The 20,677-nt window shown below is 43.0% G+C and overlaps 1 long non-coding RNA gene across 2 annotated transcripts in view; it reads right to left on the bottom strand.

Moving 5' to 3' along the window:
• Window positions 1-20,677, bottom strand: part of LOC145407148 (uncharacterized) — a 66,448-nt gene that overhangs the window by 22,066 nt on the left and 23,705 nt on the right. Inside the window, exons 1-2 of one of the 2 annotated variants that reach the window (XR_013898672.1) lie at window positions 3,889-3,907; window positions 2,872-2,936 (exon numbers count right to left, since the gene is read on the bottom strand). This is a non-coding gene — a long non-coding RNA (uncharacterized LOC145407148). Of the gene's footprint in view, window positions 1-2,871; window positions 2,937-3,888; window positions 3,908-20,677 lie in introns of those variants that run through there. The other variant, XR_013898673.1, reaches the window with a different exon arrangement.

The raw sequence follows: 20,677 nt of genomic DNA, 5'->3' as shown, positions 1-20,677 counted from the left end.
GAGCTGCAGATTGGGAGGCCCTCAGGCAGTTCTCATTGATTGTCCATGGAATGATTATTGCTTCCATGGCCGGGAGCCATCTGAGTGTGCATTGCGCATTACGAAGGTTATTCTCTCGCATGGAAGCATACATTCCCCTTCTCATATCCTTTGAGTAATGCAAGAAAGCCTTGGTTTAATCACGCTTGTTCTAATGCTGTCTGCAACAAGGAAAGGGCCTATGAAAGGTATCAGAGCCAACCCATCCATGAATCATATCTTGTTTATGTTTCTGCCTGGAATCATGCTAAGTCTGTTCTTCGCTTTCCTAAAAATAATTTCGTCCATACTAAATGCTCTCAGCTCTTCAACTCAAATTCTTCCCACTCCTTCTGACACCTTGCCAAATACCTTTCTAATAACTTGACCTCAGCATCCTTCCCTCCTCTCTTCTACCCTGATGGTTCTGTAGCTATTTCTACTGATAAAGCAGATCTCTTTACTCATACTTTCTCCTCCAGTTCCACTTTAGACGATTCCCTCCATCACTTCCCCCCTCTGACTTTCTCATGATGTAATTTCAACCATCACTGGCATCAGTACTAACAAGGCATATGGTCCTGATGGAGACCCTCCTGTCGTCCTCAAGAACTATGCTTCTCTGTTTACACCGTACCTAGGTAGACTCTTTTGCCTTTGTCTTTCAACTTGTACCTTTCCTTCTTGCTGGAAGTTTGCTCCCATTCAGCCAGTCTCAAAGAAGGGTGACCATTCCCACCCCTTTAACTATTGTCCAATTGCTTTAACATGCTGTGTTTCAAAAGTTTTCGAGTCAATTCTTAATAGAAAAAATTTAAAGCATCTTCCTTATCACAACCTTCTTTCTGATCATCAGTACGGTTTCCGTCAGGGATGCTCCACTGGCGATCTTCTCACCTACCTTCCAGACTCGTGGTCATCCTCCTTTTGGGACTTTGGCAAAAGCTTTGCCATTACACTTGATATCTCAAAGGCTTTTGATCGAGTCTGGCATAAATCTTTAATTTCCAAACTGCCCACTTACGGTTTCTATCCTTTTACCTGTGCCTTCATCTATAGCTACCTTTCTGGTAGTTATATAGCCACTGTTGTAGAGTTGTAGACGGCCATCGTTCTTCTCCTAAATCTATCAACAGTGGTGTTCCTTAGGGCTCTGTCCTATCCCCAACTCTCTTCCTTTTATTCATCAACAATCTTCTAAGCTGTACATCTAACCCTATCCACTCATATGTTGATGATTCCTCCCTTCACCTTTCTATTCAGTTCCCACGACGTCTATCTCAGCAGTTACTTTAACAAACAAGGGATGAGGCTATGGCACACCTAATGTCTGAGTTGGCTTGTATCTCTGACTGGGATAAAAAATATTCTTGTTGTTTTTAACCCTTTAACCGCGGGCATTGTTTTGACCCAACTGGCCCCCACCGCGGGGGTTCCAGCCAAAATGTAAACAAACTTTAAACCTTTATTACTCTGCACAGAATAAATCTAGAGCAAAAAATAAGGTACCATTAGAAAGTATTAACCTTCGGCTTTGCAATGATGTAGGTTTCATGATTTCGTTGACTATCACTGGACGGGCAGTGCCATTAGAAGTGAGCGATCTAAAATCACTATTTTTCGCATCACACACCATTACCAAATGCCAACCTCACTCTGATAATAATACTATAAACATATATGAACACTGCACATACGATAAACACCCACTCTGTGTTCACTGAGGCAGGTAAAAGGCACTGTAATTGCCCGCACTTCACTGCTACATCAGCGCCATTGTCACTCACAAAGCTGGACAGATACTGATGCTTGTTTGGGCAGGGGTGGGGTGGGGGGCCCGGGGGGTGGGAGGAGGGAGGTGGGGGTCGGCTGGAGTGAAAGAACTTAATAGCTACTCTCCCTTAAAATAATTGGCGCGCGGAAAAAACGCGCGGTATTCAAAATATTCACAAACATTCCAGAATGACACCCGCGGTTTGGTCCAGTTTTTGCAATGTCATTCTGGAATGACACCTGTGGTTAAGGGGTTAATGCATCAAAGACTCAGTTCTTACTCCTATCAACTCTAAAAAATCTTCCACAGGAGTACCCTCTGATGTTTATTAATATTGAGCTCAATCCTGCATCATCCTTGAACATGCCTGGGGTGTCATTCACTCGGTATTTATTTTGTAACGATCATATTACATCTCTAGTAAAATCTGCTTCCAAGAGATTATGTGTGCTAAGCCGACTCCATACCTTCTTTACCCCTGCACAGTTGTTGACTTTATATATGGGTTTTATTCGCCCCTGGGGAGGCTCCCCACATACATTTCTCTCAATAGGGCGGAGTCAAAGGCTTTTCGTCTCATTAACTCTCCTCCTCCTACTGGCTCCCTTCAACCTCTGTCTCTTTGCCGCACTGTCGCATCTTTATCTCTTGTCATTCGTTACATCCATGGTCACTGCTCTTCTGAACTGTCAGTTTGCATCCCTTCACCTCTACAACAGGAGCATAGCAACCACCAAGCAACAAAGTGTCATCCCTTTTCTGTCCAACTCTCTAATGCAAGAGTTAACCGTTATTCCCAGTCCTTCAATTATGCAACAGGTCAACTCTGGAACTGTCTCCCTCTGTCTGTATTTCCTACTTCCTACGACCTCCAGTCTTTCAAACGCAGTGTATCCAGGTACCTCGAAACGAACGGATCTTGAATTTGGGTCTCTTTTGTATTGTTTTTTTTTTTCTTAGAAGGAACTGTTATGCGGACTCCTATCCTTTGGTTCCTTCTTCCTCGCATAGAGAGAGAGAGAGAGAGAGAGAGAGAGAGAGAAAGAGGGAGGGAGAGAGAGACCAAGCGGGATACTTACCTCCTCTTCATGAGTACAGTTTTTCAACGCCTGGCATTGGTCGAAGATACCGCTCGTGTCACAACCTGCGGTTAAGTAAGGGAGACAGAAAACAGAATGAGAAGTAATTTAACGCAGCCTGATATGTGAAAATCACCAACATCACCACCGCCACCGTTCATTGAAGACAGCGAAAGCAACATCCCCCCGACCCCCTACTCCAGCAAACACACATACATTAGCATACACTAGCACAGACACACATAGATTACTCAGGCTTGTTTCAGACTCTGGATACGCAGTTAATACAGCTACATACCTTCACATTCTTTAATTTAAATCTTTACATACATGCAAACAGATGTAGATGCACACATACATACATACATACAGGCATATGTTTTTTATAGTACAGTCTTAGACCATGCGCTATTACCGACAAAGTCATTAATTCTTTCATCAATAACTTATTCCTTTCATATCGTTGTCGCATATTATTGCACCTTAACATATTAATGTCGCATCTTCACACTTATCCAGTTCATTTTTTTTTTTTTTTTAAATTTACACTTTACCAACACATAATTCCTTTTTTTTTTTTTTTTCATGACGTGCTTCCGTCTTCTGTTTTTCAGCTTACAGTATCCATTCATTCCACACTGCCATACTTATCTGCCTGTTCATGCTGGGGCCTCGACAGACAAAGAACTCTGTGCACAAAATCTAATATGAGAGACAATGTCGGACAAGAGAAGGATTATAAGTCCAAATCTTTCTCTGTCAACAAGTAGGAGTTATCTCCTTGAATCAGAATATATATTTTCATTGTTTTCGTACTACCACTACCAGACGACTTTATATAACTAAGGCAACGTGACTTGTTAAGCAGTTTTTAGTGTATGAATTAGTGAAGGATAGGCTTGCTACATCGTTAAGCCTAACATATACAACTGAACATCTGTTAAACTCTTCCTGTGTAACACTGGCTAAAGAAGCTTATCTACACACGAAAGACACAAAATAGGGAGGAACACTTACTCGATATTTTGCCCGTAACACAGGTTTCGCAGGTGGTATTTCCGTTGCACCTCTCTGAAATGCAGAACATATCTCCAATATCATATTCTAATGAACGGATTTCAGAACCACTTCGCAGTAAAATAATGCAGTGTGCAGATAATTTCACGAAATTATGTGTGAGCTGTATATTTCCTCAGTACAAGTTTCTGTGAAAACTTACCAGTAGGATTAAATGTATGACCATGTCGACCACGGTGAGAATTGGCCAACGTGGCCATGAGGACCACCGCTGCCGTCAGGACAACCATCGTCACTCGCATCATGGTCAGTGGGATGAACGTGCCCTGCCAGGGATCACACAAGAGGCTCAGTTCTCATTCAGTTATTAAATATTCAGGTCATTTAATAGCACGTCATATAGCAATCACATTACTCCTAAGCTGATCTACACAGTACTATCTAGACTGCTTAACCTATCTCCTATTAGTTTATAGTGGGCATTTCAGAGTAGGTTCCCTTTTTTGGACCGTTCTGAGTCACTATCGCAACATTCTTAGGGAAATGGCAAGTTGCCTAACGTGGGAACCTCGTAATAATTGTGGTGTAGCTATTGTTGCAACACAAGGTACCTTTATGTTTTTGCACTTGCTTTTTAATACCTTGCTTTTTATGAACTGTTATTCTAATTACCTCAGAAATATGATATATGAATTATTTTTCTTGATGTACTTTTTCCTCTCTTTATCACATACCCTACTGACCATTCTGGTCATTACGACTGATTAGTAAATGTTTAACATGAAATTGCTGTGGCGACTTCCAGTTGTTTTATACGGCTTTTCAATAAGGTATACTGTAGTTCCCCGTCTTGCACAGCACCATCACTCACCAGCATTCCAGTATAATTTGTCCCTTCCATTCTAGTCATCACACTCATACCTGACAGGCAAGATTCGAATAATTTATGAAACCATCGTACCGATAGAGTTGATCGTTGCCACATCTATTCATACATTATTTATGTACTTACTCTAAATGTGTCTGACTCTGAGCATGGACCTAATACTCCGTTCCCTAAATGACATGCAATACGTCTCCAGTCACAATATCAGCGCTAATACCACTGCTGATATTACATACATGCTATGGCAGTTTCATCAAGGACTGGTGTAATGATATTACCAGGGGTGTTCTTGTGACACGTCGGTTGGATCTGATATCAGTTATCAGTTATATATATATATATATATATATATATATATATATATATATATATATATATATTAGCAAAGTTTTGGAAAATCATACCTATGTGCTTCAGCCTGGGATCGACCAATGTTTCATCAGATAAAGCATTTCTTTGATTACTTAAATTAAATTAAGGTAAAAATGCTTTGAAAGAAGCTGAAAGATGAAGTTGGAGAAGGTTATATATTCATACGCGTCTTTCCGTTTGTGTGCAAGATATCTAAACAAGTTTATATTGGAATTCTGGGAAATCTGATGGATAGGTGGGAAGTGGGTCAAGTAGGAGTAGATTAGATTTTGAAGTGAATCCTCATCCTGATGTAGTATTAAATAATTTTTATTGACCCTGGCGGAGGTATGCGCTCACTGCGCTCACTGAAACTGTAACTGGGAAGACTAAGACCGTATAATTAACCGACTGTGTGAGATCTCAGTTGAATTCGTCTGGTAGGAAAAACGAATTGCAGCGGCTATATATATATATATATATATATATATATATATATATATATATATATATATATATATATATATATATATTGTGGTAGGTGAGGTCGCTCACCATCCACGCATTCGATGTAGTGCTGCTCTCGGGTGTCTACCCTTTCCTCTCCTCCATCCTTCTTTCCTTCCATCATCTTCTGTCTTTCTTTCCTTCAGTGTTTCCTCGTCCTTCTGCATACGCTTGACTTTACACCCCCTCTTCCGTCTTTCTTCCTTTTATTCTTTCCTCTTCCTTCAGCCTGTGGGTGGCTGTACTGTACACTGAGTGACAAGCCAGATGGTTTCCTGTATACCAGGAAACCATTTACTACGCTGGTTGGTAACCATATAACCAAATTTTGGCGCCTGGTGGTTTAGTGTGCAATTATTGCGCTCCAGTCGGATTCAGCCGGTGAAGGTTTTATATCCTAGGGATGGTTGGGGTTTACTGCTCACGCAATGCCACCCAGGGATGAGTGAAGCTGGTCACTCTCATTTTAAATGTCAGGACCAACTGCCTAGCCCCGGGCCCTTACGCTCCTCATGGGGCGTCGTAGGATTGGACGATGGATATATATATATATATATATATATATATATATATATATATATATATATATATATATATAAAATTTTCTAAAATTATTGTTAAGAAGTAGGAATGGCAAAAGTGCACAGACAAGAGATGAAAAAAACATTGAAATAACAGAGCATTCAGGATGGGAGGAGAATTGGAGACCTAAACCCATTACTACATTCCACACTTTAGCCACAGACTTGTATCTGGTGGAATGTAGTAATGGATATAAGTCTCGAAATCTCCTCCCATCCTGAATGCTCTCTTGTTGCTGTGCTTTTTTCATCACTTATATGTACACGTTTGCCATTCCTACTTCTTAATCATTTTAGAAGAAAATTTTTGTTTTCTAGTTGATGATCTTTTTGTGGAAGTATAATAATGCATTGTGGTGGGTGGTGGCGACCATCATCCACACAATTGATGTAGTGGTACCTACTTCTTCCTTAGCCTTTATCATTCTTTTTGTGCGCCTGCCCTCCTCTCTCCCTGTTTCTCCCATCTTTCCTGTAACTTCTTATTGGTTTTGTTTCCTTTACAGGTGACTTTACATTGAGTGACAAGCCAAATGGTTTCCTGTAAGCCAGGAAACCATTTACAACGCTGGGTGGTAACCATGTAACCAAACCATATGTGCTCCCTACGTGTCAGCAGGTGGGTTGGTGGAGTGTTAGTGCCCCTCCCCACAAAACAAATAACTCAAAGTCAAATGGCCACCCCTTACAGGATTATGGCGTCTGGCAATAGACAGATATATAGATAATTGCGCATAAAGCAAGTGTTAGATTTGGATTGTTACTTGTATTGGATACTGAAACACTAAAACGAGGGTGCATTGCCGTGAAAAGAAGTGTTTTAGTGCGTTCTTTAATTGAGTTCGTTCGTTTAAAGGTTCCCTGCACCTATAGTGCAGGCCGGGCCATACATCAGCCATGTCAGTGGTGTATGGGCTGGTTAACAAACAGTAAGGGGGAAAGACAGAACCTGGGGATCGCCCAGTACACACATCCTGCCTCCGAGTTGGTTTTGTAGTGTGTAATATTATAGGTAAGGCTGTAGTTAACCAATATTGAGCAAAATGGCGTACTTACGGGTGACCGCGGTGCAGTTTTTAGGCAGTAACTCGTGAACCGTAGCTTGAATACTTTTGTAAAAAAAAAAAAAAAAAAAAAAAAAAACCTGCACTTGACAAGTAGCGCTGTGTGTATAGTACACCTTTTTGTTTAGGAGTTATGACTGGTAAGGAGGAAAGAAAGAACTAAATCGATATTTTTTCGATTCGATTTTGCGACTACTACGAAGGATAGGTAGATGTTGCGAGTAGTTTTGCTCTTGAATAGCGAAGGTCTTTTAGTTCATAACCTTAGAAGTATGCTTTGCGACTGTTTTCGCGAAAATGCTCCTATATCCTATAGGACGGGATGCCACCTTGAACCTGCCCCATTCCTACTTACGGAGTGTTACCGCACTCCATGATATATATATATATATATATATATATATATATATATATATATATATATATATATATATATATATATATATCCATCATCCAATCCTACATTGCCCCATGAGGAGCGTAGGAGCCCGGGGCTAGGCTGTTGGTCTCGACATTTAAGTTGAGAGTGACCAGCCTCACTCATCGTTGAGTAGCATTGCATGAGCAATCAACCCCAATCACCCCATGGATATAAACCTTCACCGGCTCAATCCGACTGGAGTGCAATAATTACCCACTAAACCACCAGGTGCCAAAATTTAGTTATATGGTTACCACCCAGCACACTAAATGGTTTCCTGGTGTACAGGAAACCATTTGGCTGGTCACTCAGTGAAGAGTCACCCACAGGCAGAAGGAGAAGGAAAGAATGAAGGAAAGAAAGACAGAAGAGGGAGTGTAAAGTCACCCACAGGCAGAAGGACAAGGAAATAATGAAAGAAAGACAGAAGAGGATGGAAAGAGAGAAGGATGGAGGAGAGGAAAAGGCAGACACCCGAGAGCAGCACTACATCGAGTGAGTGGATGGTAATATATATATATATATATATATATATATATATATATATATATATATATATATATATATATATATATATATATATATATATATAAAACGTGTGTGTGTGTGTGTGTGTGTGTGTGTGTGTGTGTGTGTGTGTGTGTGTGTGTATACTATGCAGTGGCCATCATCCTTCTTCTTGGTGAAAATAGCATAGACGTTCAGAAGCTGGTGGCAATTGGGTGTGATGGCATTGCAGTGAACACAGGGAAGAAGGGAGGTGTTATAAGAGTCCTTGAAGAATATGTCAAAAGTCCTCTTCAGTGGTTTGTTTGCCTTCTTCATGCAAATGAACTTCCTCTACGTTATTTGTTTGAACATCTGGATGGTTGCACGGCAGGACAAAGCAGTTTCTCAGGGCCAATCGGTTCTTTATTGACGAGGTGTGATGAAATGTCAATTGTTGAGCCAATAAAGCCCATGTCCCACATTCAAGTTCATCTTCGAGAACGACCCCGATCATCACGATCTTATCCTCGTGGTATGATCTTGGTGAAATGCCACGATCATACCTCAAACGGTTGGCCTCAATGGCCATTCCACGACACAATCACGTTAGTGCTATAGCACAAAAAGACATTGCTACGACATCCCACGACACCCTACGGAAGCTTCACGTTATCCTGACGACTCACTACGGTCATCCCTCAGTTAAAAAATAAGTCACTTTGACTCCACAACACGCCAAGACATCGCCAAGACACGTTACGACAAGCTACGACACACTACAGAACAGCTAAATCACCGCTAAGTCACCACTAGGATTATCAGGACATATGATGATACACACTGACGGCCAGGATCTTCGGTGCGAGGCTAGGAGCCGGTTGCCAAGTGCAAGGTATCACTACGACACGTCAAGTCACACTTGCAACAAGCTACGACAACCTACGACAAGCTAAGACACGCTATGTCATTCTGTCACAGCTAAGACAAATGACGTTACCGTCCCGACATGTCACGTTTTCCTTCTTGCTGGTGCCCATGCTGACTATTTTTGAACATTCCAAAAATTATCGTAACACACCAAGAACCGTGAAGAATGACCAAGTTCTCCACGTCGACACTACGTCATCACTAAGTCACGCCACGTTACTCATGACGACATGTGGCGACACACGAAGACATGAAGGTCATGGCACGTCGTGGGAAAGTTCCTGACAGTGGGACATAGGCATAACATGTGAATTTCTGGATATTGGCGTTGAAGATTTGAGGTCGGATCAGTAGTATTTACTGGAGATTTGCCATGCAGAAACTGGTAGCATTTGATTTGTCTCTTCCTCACATCGTTAGCCAGGAAAACTCGTTATGTCCCGCTGGGTCACACTGGCCAATCGAGTTCTGCATTTGTATGTGGCGGCAGAAAGACCTAGCGATAATCTCAACAGATTTGCTGAATTCATTCTGAAGGTTTACACTCCAGTCTGGTTCACGATCAAGTCCAAAGCTTCATGCAAGGATGGCTTGAAGCACCTGTGGATGCAGATTAAGAGGTCACGCTACCTGTCGTAGGATCTAAAAGTTGTAGTTGATCCAGTGATTCAGTGAAATGGCTACTTTGGCCACCCCGAGAACATTTTGCTGACCATGGTAACCGACGAGCGACAACGTATCAGGGGGCTGGGTGTTCAACGAATCATGTGAGCTCAAGCCTCCAAGACATGTCAGCATGATATCAGATGTTTTCAAGTACCATCTCCCAATCTCAGTGCCGAGGAATACATTGATTTGATTGACTGGCAGAAGTGTGTCCTGACTGAACCTTCAGTTACAAAATCAATCTTTGATGCTGACCTGGAAAGTGTGGTTCGTAACGAAACACTTATTGCCACTGAATTTCCACGTTTTCCATGTCATACGCAAGAAGTAGAAAAGTGCGTGAAGGCAATCACAGAGGCATCAATAGCTATTGTTGGACAAGATGCATGGGATGGCTTTATTCGAGCAAGAATACATGCTCTAGCTACAATATCATGCCAACATTTAACACTAAGAGTGAATACCACACTACAGTCCACACAGTAACTTTTTAGATTTGTTGTAAGTGTTGTGCTTGCTGGCTTAAGCTGCACATATTGGGTCGTGTACAGTTGCGGACATATCAAACTGAAACATACGTTCCACCAGCGAGGTGATGTAATGCTCTCCGCATCTGGTGACACTGAAAGGTATGGAACTTCACCAGGTTTCGTTCGGTCTTGGACGAACCGAACACGGTGATCATTGCCCCTGTGCAGAGTTATTGGTGGTATATGTAAGCTATGTTTCGCCAGAAAATATACTGATAATAGCATGTCATGATTATGGTAAGTTTTTTAAAATTCACACAAGAAAATGGCAGGTATTATGAATGAAACGGATTTCATATGTGGATTAGTTTCGAGTCATGAACCATGCAACAGTTAACAATCCATCATATAGGCCATAGTTAATAGCTGTCCCACAACTATCACTGAACAGTGAATTATCGTGACGCCCATCCTCCATACCATGAACCTGACATCGCTAGACCTCTGAAATCGAAGCAAGTACACTACATATAGGAGGTGGCGAAACAGGAGATGGCAGGGTGGGGGTGGGGAACCTGGGAGACAGGAGGAGGGAGGTTGCTGTGCGCAACAAGGAGAGGGCCTATAAAAGGTACCAGAGCCAACCCACCCCTGAATCACATCTTTTATTCGTTTTTGCCCGGAATCGTGCTAAGCCTTTTCTTCGCTCTGCTAAAATTGATTTTATCCGTACTAAATGCTTTCAACTCTCTAACTCCAATTCTTCCCGCTCCTTCTGGCACCTTGCCAAAAAGCCATTCTAACAACTTTACCTCATCATCCTTCCCTCCTCTTTTCTACCCTGATGGCTCTGTAGCTATTTCTTCTACTGATAAAGCAGATCTCTTCACTCAGACTTTCTCCTCCAATTCCACCTTAGACGATTCTGGTGTTGTTCCTCCATCACTTCCCCCCTCTGACTTCCTCATGCCTGACGTTAAAATATCTTCAGCTGATGTATTTTCTGCCATCACAGGACTAAATACTAATAAGGCATATGGGCATGATGGAGTCCCTCCTGTTGTTCTCAACAACTGTGCTGTGCATACACCCTGCCTAGGCAAATTGTTTCACCTTTGTCTATCAACTTGTACCTTTCCTTCTTGCTGGATGTTTGCTCTCATTCAGCAAGCCCCAAAGAAGGGTGACCATTCCCAACCCTCTAACTATCGTCCAATTGCTTTAACATTCTGTATCTCAAAATTTTTCGAGTCAATGCTTAATAGAAAAAAATTAAAGCATCTTTCCTATCACAGGCTTCTTTCTGATCGTCAGTATGGGTTCTGTCAGGGACGCTCCACTGACGATCTGCTCACCTACTTTCCCGACTCGTGGTCATCCTCCTTTCGGGACTTTGGCGAAAGCTTTGCCATTGCACTTGACATCTCAAAGGCTTTCGATCGAGTCTGGCACAAATCTTTAAATTCCAAACTGCCCTCTTACGGTTTCTATCCTTCTATCTGTGCCTTCATCTCTAGCTTCCCCTCTGGTCGTTCTATAGCTGCTGTTGTAGACGGCCATCGTTTTTCTCCTAGATATGTTAACAAAGGTGTTCCTCAGGGCTCTATCCTATCACCATCTCTCTTCCTTTTATTCATCGATGACCATCTAAGCTGTACATCTAACCCTATCCACTCATACACTGATGACTCCACCCTTCACCCTTCCATTCGGTTCCCGCAATGTCCATTTCAGCAGTTACTTCAACAAACAAGGGATGAGGTTATGACACACCTAATGTCTGGCTTGGCTCGTATCTCTGACTGAGGTAAAAATAATCTGATTGTTTTTAATGCATCAAAGACTCAATTTTTGCACCAATCAACCTGACAAAATCTTCCATAGGTATACCCACTAATGTTTAATAATATTCGGCTTAATCCTGCATCATCCTTGAAGATGCTTGGGGTTTCATTAATCGGGACTTATCTTGGAAAGATCATAATTATTATATCTCTTGTAAAATCTGCTTCCAAGAAATTATGTGTGCTAAGCTGACTCCATTCCTTCTTTACCCCTGCACAATTGTTGACTCTATACAGGGGTTTTATCCCCCCCCCTGTGTGGAGCACAACTCTCATGTGTGGGGAGGCTTTCCACATACAGCTCTTCTCAATAGGGTGGAGTCAAGGGCTTTTCGTCTCATTAACCCTCCTCCTCTTACTGACTCCCTTCAACCTCTGTCTCTTCACTGCACTGTTGCATCTTTATCTCTTTTCTATCGCTACTTCAATGGTCACTGCTCCTCTTAACTGTCTGCATGCATTCCTCCACCTCTACCACCGGCGTGTAGCACCCGTCTAGCAGCAAACTCTCATCCCTTTTCTGTCCAACTCTCTAGTGAAAGAGTTAACCGTTACTCCAGTCCTTTATTTATGCAACAGGTCAACTCTGGAACTGTCTCCCTCTGTCTGTATTTTCTGCTTCCTATGATCTCTAGTCTTTCAAAGGCAATGTGTCCAGGCATCTCGAAATGATAGGATCTTGAATTTGGTTCTCTCTTGTATTTTGTTTTTCTCTTGGAAGGAACAATTTTGCTGGCTCGTGGCCTTCGGTTCCTTCTTCCTCACATAAAAAAAAAAATAATGATTGGACTGGGGGGCGGGGGCTAGAGGAGAGGGGTGATGGGGTAGGGGACGGTGGTCGTTGGTAGAGGACAGGAACTACAATGGGAGGGATAGATTGCAAGGTGATGACTGGGCTAGGTAATTATTTCATGGAGAATATGGAATTTTAGTCAGACCATGAAACATTATGTTGACATTACCACGTGTTGTAACTAACCATCATGGTTTGTAACAATTCATGACGCACTTTCCACTGGGTGGCTCAGTACTCCTGTATATTGAGTATTGTGACTATTTGTTAGTATGGTGACTATTTGTTGGTAGGTGGGGTCGCTTAACATCCACTCAATGTAGTGTTGCTCTTGGGTGTCTGCCCTTTCCTCTCCTCCATCCTTCTTTCCTTCCATCCCCTTCTGTCTTTCTTTCCTTCATTCTTTCCACATTCTTCTGCCTACGGGTGACTTTACGCTCCCTCTTCTGTCTTTCTTTCCTTCATTCTTTCCTCTTCCTTCTGCCTGTGGGTGACTCTACACTGAGTGACAAGCCAAACGGTTTCCTCTACACCAGGAAAACATTTACACCACCACCTACTGGGGTTATATTTTCATCAGCTAAGGAGGTCTCCGGTCACCACTGCCTTACGCTAGTCAATCTGTTTTCACCTGACAAAGCTGGGTGACTCCCACAACTTGAACATGAAGTCATCATTATGGGGCAGTAATGTTATGATTCTTCCTGGTTAGTAGTCCTGTCAAACCTCCAATCTTACTATTGTTGGCCAACAACTGAGCTGAAGGGACTGAGTCTGTCAGGTTAGAATGAACATGCCATAATGTATTCGTGGTAAATAATTGCTCACTTGTATATTTATGTATGGTCACTTAACCCCTTAACCGCAGGGCATCACTTTCGTGACGCTCGGGTGCAATGGATCATACCGCGGGGCGTCACTTTTGTGATTCTGTGTTATTTTGAATTATCCCGGGCTTACAAATGGTGGCTTGTATCATCTATCATTACTGCCAATGTCCAACACTAGTCAGCACTCCAAATTTCATCTGTACTCCCATCCATTGTTGACAATTTAGCCATTTTTCCCCATTCCTGACTCCCCTCCCTACCTCCCCTCCATTACCCTGTCCTCTCACCTCCCCGGCCATGCTGCGCTAAAGCAAATTTCCTCCAGAATTATCCACTGATTTCATCCATTGAGATAAGCCCTATGCCCTATTCTTATACAAAATAATATATACCAAAAGAAATAAGGTAAGTGATAGTGCTATACACCTTGATTTGGCTAATTATCACCTGACAACACCTCACTTGCACTCGTTCGCTAATTTCCCATGGAAATTTCCCATTTGAAATATGCCGTATAATCTATTCTCGTAAAAAAAGTTTATGTAAGACAGGAAGGGAGAAGCCAAAGTGACATTTACATTCACCTGGAACTACCTACTTTTTTCTGTATTTTCGAGATTTCCTACTAATCATTTTTTAGCATGTACTGCTACTGTCCACCAATAGTCCGCACTCCTAATCTCATCTGTACTCCCATCCATTGTTGACAATTTAGCCATTTTCCACCGTTCTTGACTCCCCTCCCTACCTCCCTTCCAGTACCCTCTCACCCCTCCCTACCTCACCTCCTTTACCCTTTCCTATCACCTGCCCTGCCGTGCTGGCTAAGCAAATCTCCCCCGGATTTTTCCACAGATTTCATCCATTGAAATAAACCCTATGCCCTATACTTATACAAAATAATATATACAAAAAAAAAAAATAAGGTAAGTGATAGTGGTATACACCAGGAATTGGCTAATTATCACCTGACAACACCTCACATGCATTCATTCGCTAAATTCCCACGGTAATTTCCCCTTTGAATTATGCCTTGTAATCTATTTCTGTAATAAAAATATATATCAGAAAGGAAGGGAGAAGCCTAAGTGACATTTACATTCACCTGGAACTACCTATTTCTTTATGTATTGCCGAGATTTCCTACCAATAATTTCTTAGCATGTAAGTTAGCAGCTGTCAGCCCCATTGTCACTGTCAACCCATGCCTTCTCAGATAAGCCGCACCATTTAGTTCCTTGTCCTCCTCTGTGGTCAAAGCATGTCGCACTCGCGTCCCGCCATTTCTGCCGCTTCTGCACCCATTGCAAAGGGCCCCGTGACCTCTACACCCAGAAAAAATCGTGGGGGAAGCAGGAAAGGACTAAGTGACTCTGCAGTGGAACGTGAACTAGCCGAATTATCAATGATAATGATGGATAGTGACTATGACCCTTCAGGGGATTCGTGTAATGAGCCGGGTGAGGAAATCGTGCCAGAAACTACTAGTACGAGTGCTTCGGTGTCCCAGGTTATCCCTAGATCCAAGGGAAAGGAGCCGTTAGTGCAGCAAGGGAAGGAATTTGGGAAGGGAATTAAAAGGCGGCGGGTTAGCCCCGGAACAATGGCCCTGCGTGACCCAGCCCGCCATGAGTCCCGAGATGATTCACCTCCCCGTTCCCCAAGCCCCACTTCACTCATTTCTTCCTCTTCTGCTGAATTTTCTCCGGGGTCTTCGTCATCAGAGTCACTACCAGCATCAACAGTGAAGGCAGGCCATAGAGGAAGAGGTAAATCTTTGACCCATAAAAGTAGAGTTGCCAGTAGAGTAAGGGCTGCTAGTGCTGTACGGCAACCCAGGGTTAGTGCGAGTGACCTTGAACCAGATAAATCTGCTTCACAGGCACCCTCCACCCTCACCCACCCTATACCACCAAGACAGGGAATCCTGGACGCCTTCGCGTGGACGGAAGGGTCCGATTTTATCCCTGAACATCTCCATTTCGACGAGAGTTCCTCAGGAATACAGCCTACCTTCACTCTTGATGAGGATGCTGAGTGTGTGGACTTCCTTTTGGCCTTCCTCGATGACGAAGTCATGCAGCACATATGTGATGAGACCAACAGGTATGAATCACAACGTGCTGCAAGTGGTACAGGTGCAGCCAAGATGCAACAGTGGTCGATGCTGGGAGTGCAGGAGCTGTGTGTTCTTCGCCCTCATGCTTCTCATGCCACACTTAAAGAAGCATGAGTTGGAAAAATACTGGTCCATGGACCCCTTACTACCCTCAACCACCTTCAATAAGTACATGGCCAGAGATCGCTTCCGGAACATCATGGTAAACCTGTACTTTGCCAACAATGATGTACCTTCCCAAACCGACCCACTCTGGAAGATCCGGGAGATTCTGAGCAGAATGAAGGATAAATTTATGACATTCTTCCACCCCTTTCAGAAGGTTGTCATTGACGAATCCTTGGTTTTGTTCAGAGGACGTCTTAGGTTTGTGCAGTACATTCCAAGCAAACGCCATCACTTTGGAATCAAGTTCTTTGTACTGTGCGACTGTAAGACGGGGTACATCCTTGATTTCGTCGTTTATTCAGCCAGCACTGTCGATCTTGATAAAACACACCCCCTTGGCTTCTCAGGCTGTGTAGTGAAAGTGCTCCTTGAAAGGTATTTTGGTGGGAATCATGTGCTGTATACAGACAACTATTATACAGCACGGAAACTTGCCAAATACCTTTCAGAGCACGGCATCGGCTCCTGCGGCACTGTCAAGAGTAATCGTGCCCACTTCCCTAAATTCCCAGAGGCAGGAACCTCGCAGCGAGGAGACGTGCTACTACGCAAGTCTGAAAAGATGCTGGCAATACGGTGGCATGACGAGAGGGTCGTGCACATGCCCACCACCGTACACAAGGGGGAAATGAAAGACAGTGGGAAGGTCGACCGTAGGACAGGCGAACCTGTGAGGAAACCTGATGCTGTCTTAGACTACAATATCAACATGTGGCTGGTGGACAAGTCCAACATGATGATTGGAGAGATCGACTGCCTCAGGAAGAATACTAGGTGGTACAGGAAAGTTTTTCTGCATCTCATAGACATGATGATGCTGAACGCCTTCATCCTGTACAAGATGAAGGTCAAGCCACCCAAGTCCTTCTCCCTGAGGTTGTTCGCCAGAACTTGTGTTCAGCAGCTGCTTGAAAGATATGGTAAGGTGACAGCAGCAGCTCCAAGGCGCCATGCAGTAAGACTTCCCGACAGACTTGAGCAGAGGGCGTACATAGATCGGCACAGACTGGTGCAAATGCCTGCCACAACCAAGAGGAAGGCTGCAATCTGCAGGTGCCAGGTGTGTGCACATACCACCCGACGCACATCTGAGCACAAACGCCCTCTTGCCAGTGCACTGAGTGCCAGGTTCCCCTCTGTGTTACCTGCTTCTTTGATTACCACAGCCAGAAGCAGTTCTAAAAGTGTAAGTGGGAAATGAAAATAATGTGTAAATAATGTGTATATAGCAAGTGAAAGCAATGGATGTACAGTACATATGATTGAACAGTGTAATATAGTTTTATGTTACTGCAAGTGACAGTGAATAACATAGTGTAAGTAAAACACGAATGTAAATATTGAAAATACAATAGAAAATGTAAATAGAAAAGTAAATAATTAGTAATATAAGAATATGAGTACAAATACTTGAGGTTATAACAGTGAAAGTGAATCCGTGGCTCTCTACGTATTTTACTGAATGAAAAATTGAATGACTTCAGTGACAATAAACTAATACTACTGAAGGAAACTTATGGATAAAGACTGCAGATATACATAAGTGTTATATAGTAATAGAAATTTAAAGTGTGAGGGGTTTTATGAATAATAAATGACAGAATACCAACAGCGACCTAGCGCAAGTGGGAAGGTCATACGCGCTCGTAATTTTCATTGCTTTCACAGTGTTTTTTTTTTGGATTATGGATCTCAAACTACTTGATAATCATAGAATAGTGTTTCTAGTGATAATATCTGGCTGTGGTAACCATATTACTGGTTGTCGGGAAGTGTAAAGTGGAGACTTCGTTACCCAACTTCAGAGGTCTCCGCAAGTCCTACGGTAATCGAAGAAGGCTCAACAAACATCCCAGGAGAAAGCTGAAGGTATTTGCCATAAGCATATTTAATTTTATTATTCTTGGACTAATAACTGATTTTTGGCAAATATTTTTTGAGAGTCTGTCGGAGCCCAAATATGCCCGCGGGACACGCAAAACAGAGCAAAAGAAGCCCGTGGTGTAAGGGTTAAGTCCATATCAAAAAGGTGTGGTAGGTGGGGGCGCTCACAGTCCATTCTCTTTATGTAGTGATGTTCTCGGATGTCTGCCCTATCCTCTCCTCCATCCATCTTTCCTTCCATCCTCTTCTGTCTTTCTCTTCTTCATTCTTTCCTCGTCCTTCTGCCTACGGGTGACTTTACACTCCTTCTTCTGTCTTTCTTTCCTTCATTCTTTCCTCTTCCTTCTGCCTGTGGGTGACTCTACACTGAGTGACGAGCCAAATGGTTTCCTGTACACCAGAAAACCATTTACTACGTTGAGAGGTAACCGTATAACCAAATTTTGGCACCTGGTGGTTTAGTGGGTCATTACGGCGCTCCAATCGGTTTGAGCCGGTGTAGGTGTATATCCAAGGTGTGGTTGGGGTTTATTCCTCACGTAATGCCACTCAGGGATGAGTGAGGCTGGTCACTCTCATCTTAAATGTCAGGACCAACTTGGTTAGACCCGGGCTCCTTCGCACCATAGGATTGGATGATGGATGAATGACTATTTGTTAATGTGTAATATTATGACACGTCCCTACAGTTTGTCAGATGTTACAGCTGTTGTCATAGTGACTGGGTATTACTCTCATAGCCTATTAGGTAGTATCATCATGGATGATGGCTGATATCGCAAACAGAGTAAGGATATGTCTATGTAGATTTTTCCTTTATCACCAATAAATATGGATAGTCTGACAATAATGATGATCCCTATGGTTCTCATTAATACATGTAAGGCACCATTGTAAAATAAAGGTGGATTTACTTAAACCGGGTTTATCTTACGGTTTCTGTATGCCGCGTTTGGCTGTTGATTTTACACATTGCCAGTCGTTATTAGGTATATTTAGGTTCATACTGAGCAACTGTCTTATGACCCAAGCCTTCGTTCACAAAGCCTCGAGCCAGTAATAGTGGAACAAGGTTGTAAAGTTTGCAGTTATCCAGTCTGAGCACGTGCATATTACACCAACTACTGTATGCATTTAGTTACAGAAAACGCTTGTATTAATTGCAAATACACACTATATCTGAGTGTTTTTGTTATGCTGAACAACCGAGTAGCGTTCACATTGTATGCAGTTGACAGGATAAAGATGAATACGAGGACCATTGTCCTGTCCACGGAAAGCAACTACTGAGCCACACATCTCAGGAGTGCCCGAACATAGAGCTGTTGCCCTTGCTGAGTAAAGGTGTATATTGCAATCCATTAAGGAGGACTAGTGAACCACTGTCGTTGATGTATAAACATGTGATCCCTTGTTCATGGTGTAGCAGTCATTATGGCCATCTCCCCTCACCGTCAGTACCCTGTCTGAGTGCACTCAATGTCGGGAAGAGGGATGGGCGAACAGGGAACTGGATACTGAGGTTGTGAATCAGAGTGCTTAAGTTACAAGTCCGTCATACCACGATTTACTCTAATTGTATGGGGTCTGCAATGATCCGACATAAAGATCATGTAATGCAGCTGATAAGGCATCTCTATACCCACCTATTAGGCCACCCTATGTTCTGGAACATAGTCCATCCCCCTTCCCCCCTAGTAAATCACGTTTTCGTTTACATCGGTGCCATACAGTTATTAACGAGAACCACAGGCACGAGTCACTACTGTTACCCATCCATCATCCAATCCTACGTTGCCCCATGAGGAGCGTAGGAGCCCGGGGCTAGGCAGTTGGTCCTGACATTTAAGATGAGTGACCAGCCTCACTCATCCCTGAATGGCATTGCTTGAGCAATAAACCCCAACTACCCCTTGGATATAAACCTTCACCGGCTAAATTCGACTGGAGCGTAGTAATTACCCACTAAACCACCAGGCGCCAAAATTTGGTTATATGGTTACCACCCAGCATAGCAAATTGCTTCCTGGTGTAAGGAAACCATTTGGCTTGTCACTCAGTGCAGAGTCACCCACAGGCAGAAGGAAGAGAAAAAAATGAAGAAAAGAAAGACGGAAGAGGGAGTGTAAAGTCACTCGTAGGTAGAAGGACGAGGAAAGACTGAAGGAAAAAAAAGACAGAAGAGGATGGAAGGAAAGAAATACAGAAGAGGATGGAAGGAAAGAAGGATGAAAGGAAAGGGCAGACATCCGAGAGCAGCACTACATCGAGTGAGTGGATGGTGAGCGCCCCCACTTACCACAACCTACTGTTAACTATTATTTACTGTGGCAAGAGAAAATTCCTTTCCCCACCCCCCCTCCTCTGCTTTCGATATCACAGTCGTCATCCATGATGTTGCTACGTAAACGCAACAAGAACAGCTCCCAATCGCAATGACAACAGGTGTGACGTTCGCTTCCTGCCCAGGTAGCTGCCTTGCTTGATGGGAGAGGTAGCTCTCTCCTGTCACCTAGCAGGGCTGTATGATCTATTAAGGTCTAGGTCGGGGGAATAATCCCTTACGACAACTCAAAAGGTTGTGATACCAGGCAAACATTCTAGGGGCATTTCATATATCACCATGTGAAGACATAGTCGTCACCGTACACTAATAACGCAGGCTTTGAGTGATGTGCCACCCCGTGAGGAGTTGGTCGTCCTATAGACGATATAACAAAACATGCTGGTAAAATGCGTAATGTGCCAAAGTCTACATAACGTTTAACGGCCTGACTATCAAATTCCAT

The sequence above is a fragment of the Coenobita brevimanus genome, chromosome 72 (genome assembly GCF_032717465.1).
Source record: "Coenobita brevimanus isolate Jiangsu-jjx chromosome 72, ASM3271746v2, whole genome shotgun sequence".
NCBI lineage: Eukaryota > Metazoa > Arthropoda > Malacostraca > Decapoda > Coenobitidae > Coenobita > Coenobita brevimanus.
Note: the sequence above shows the minus strand (reverse complement) of the source record. Positions and strands in the feature narration are given on the sequence as shown.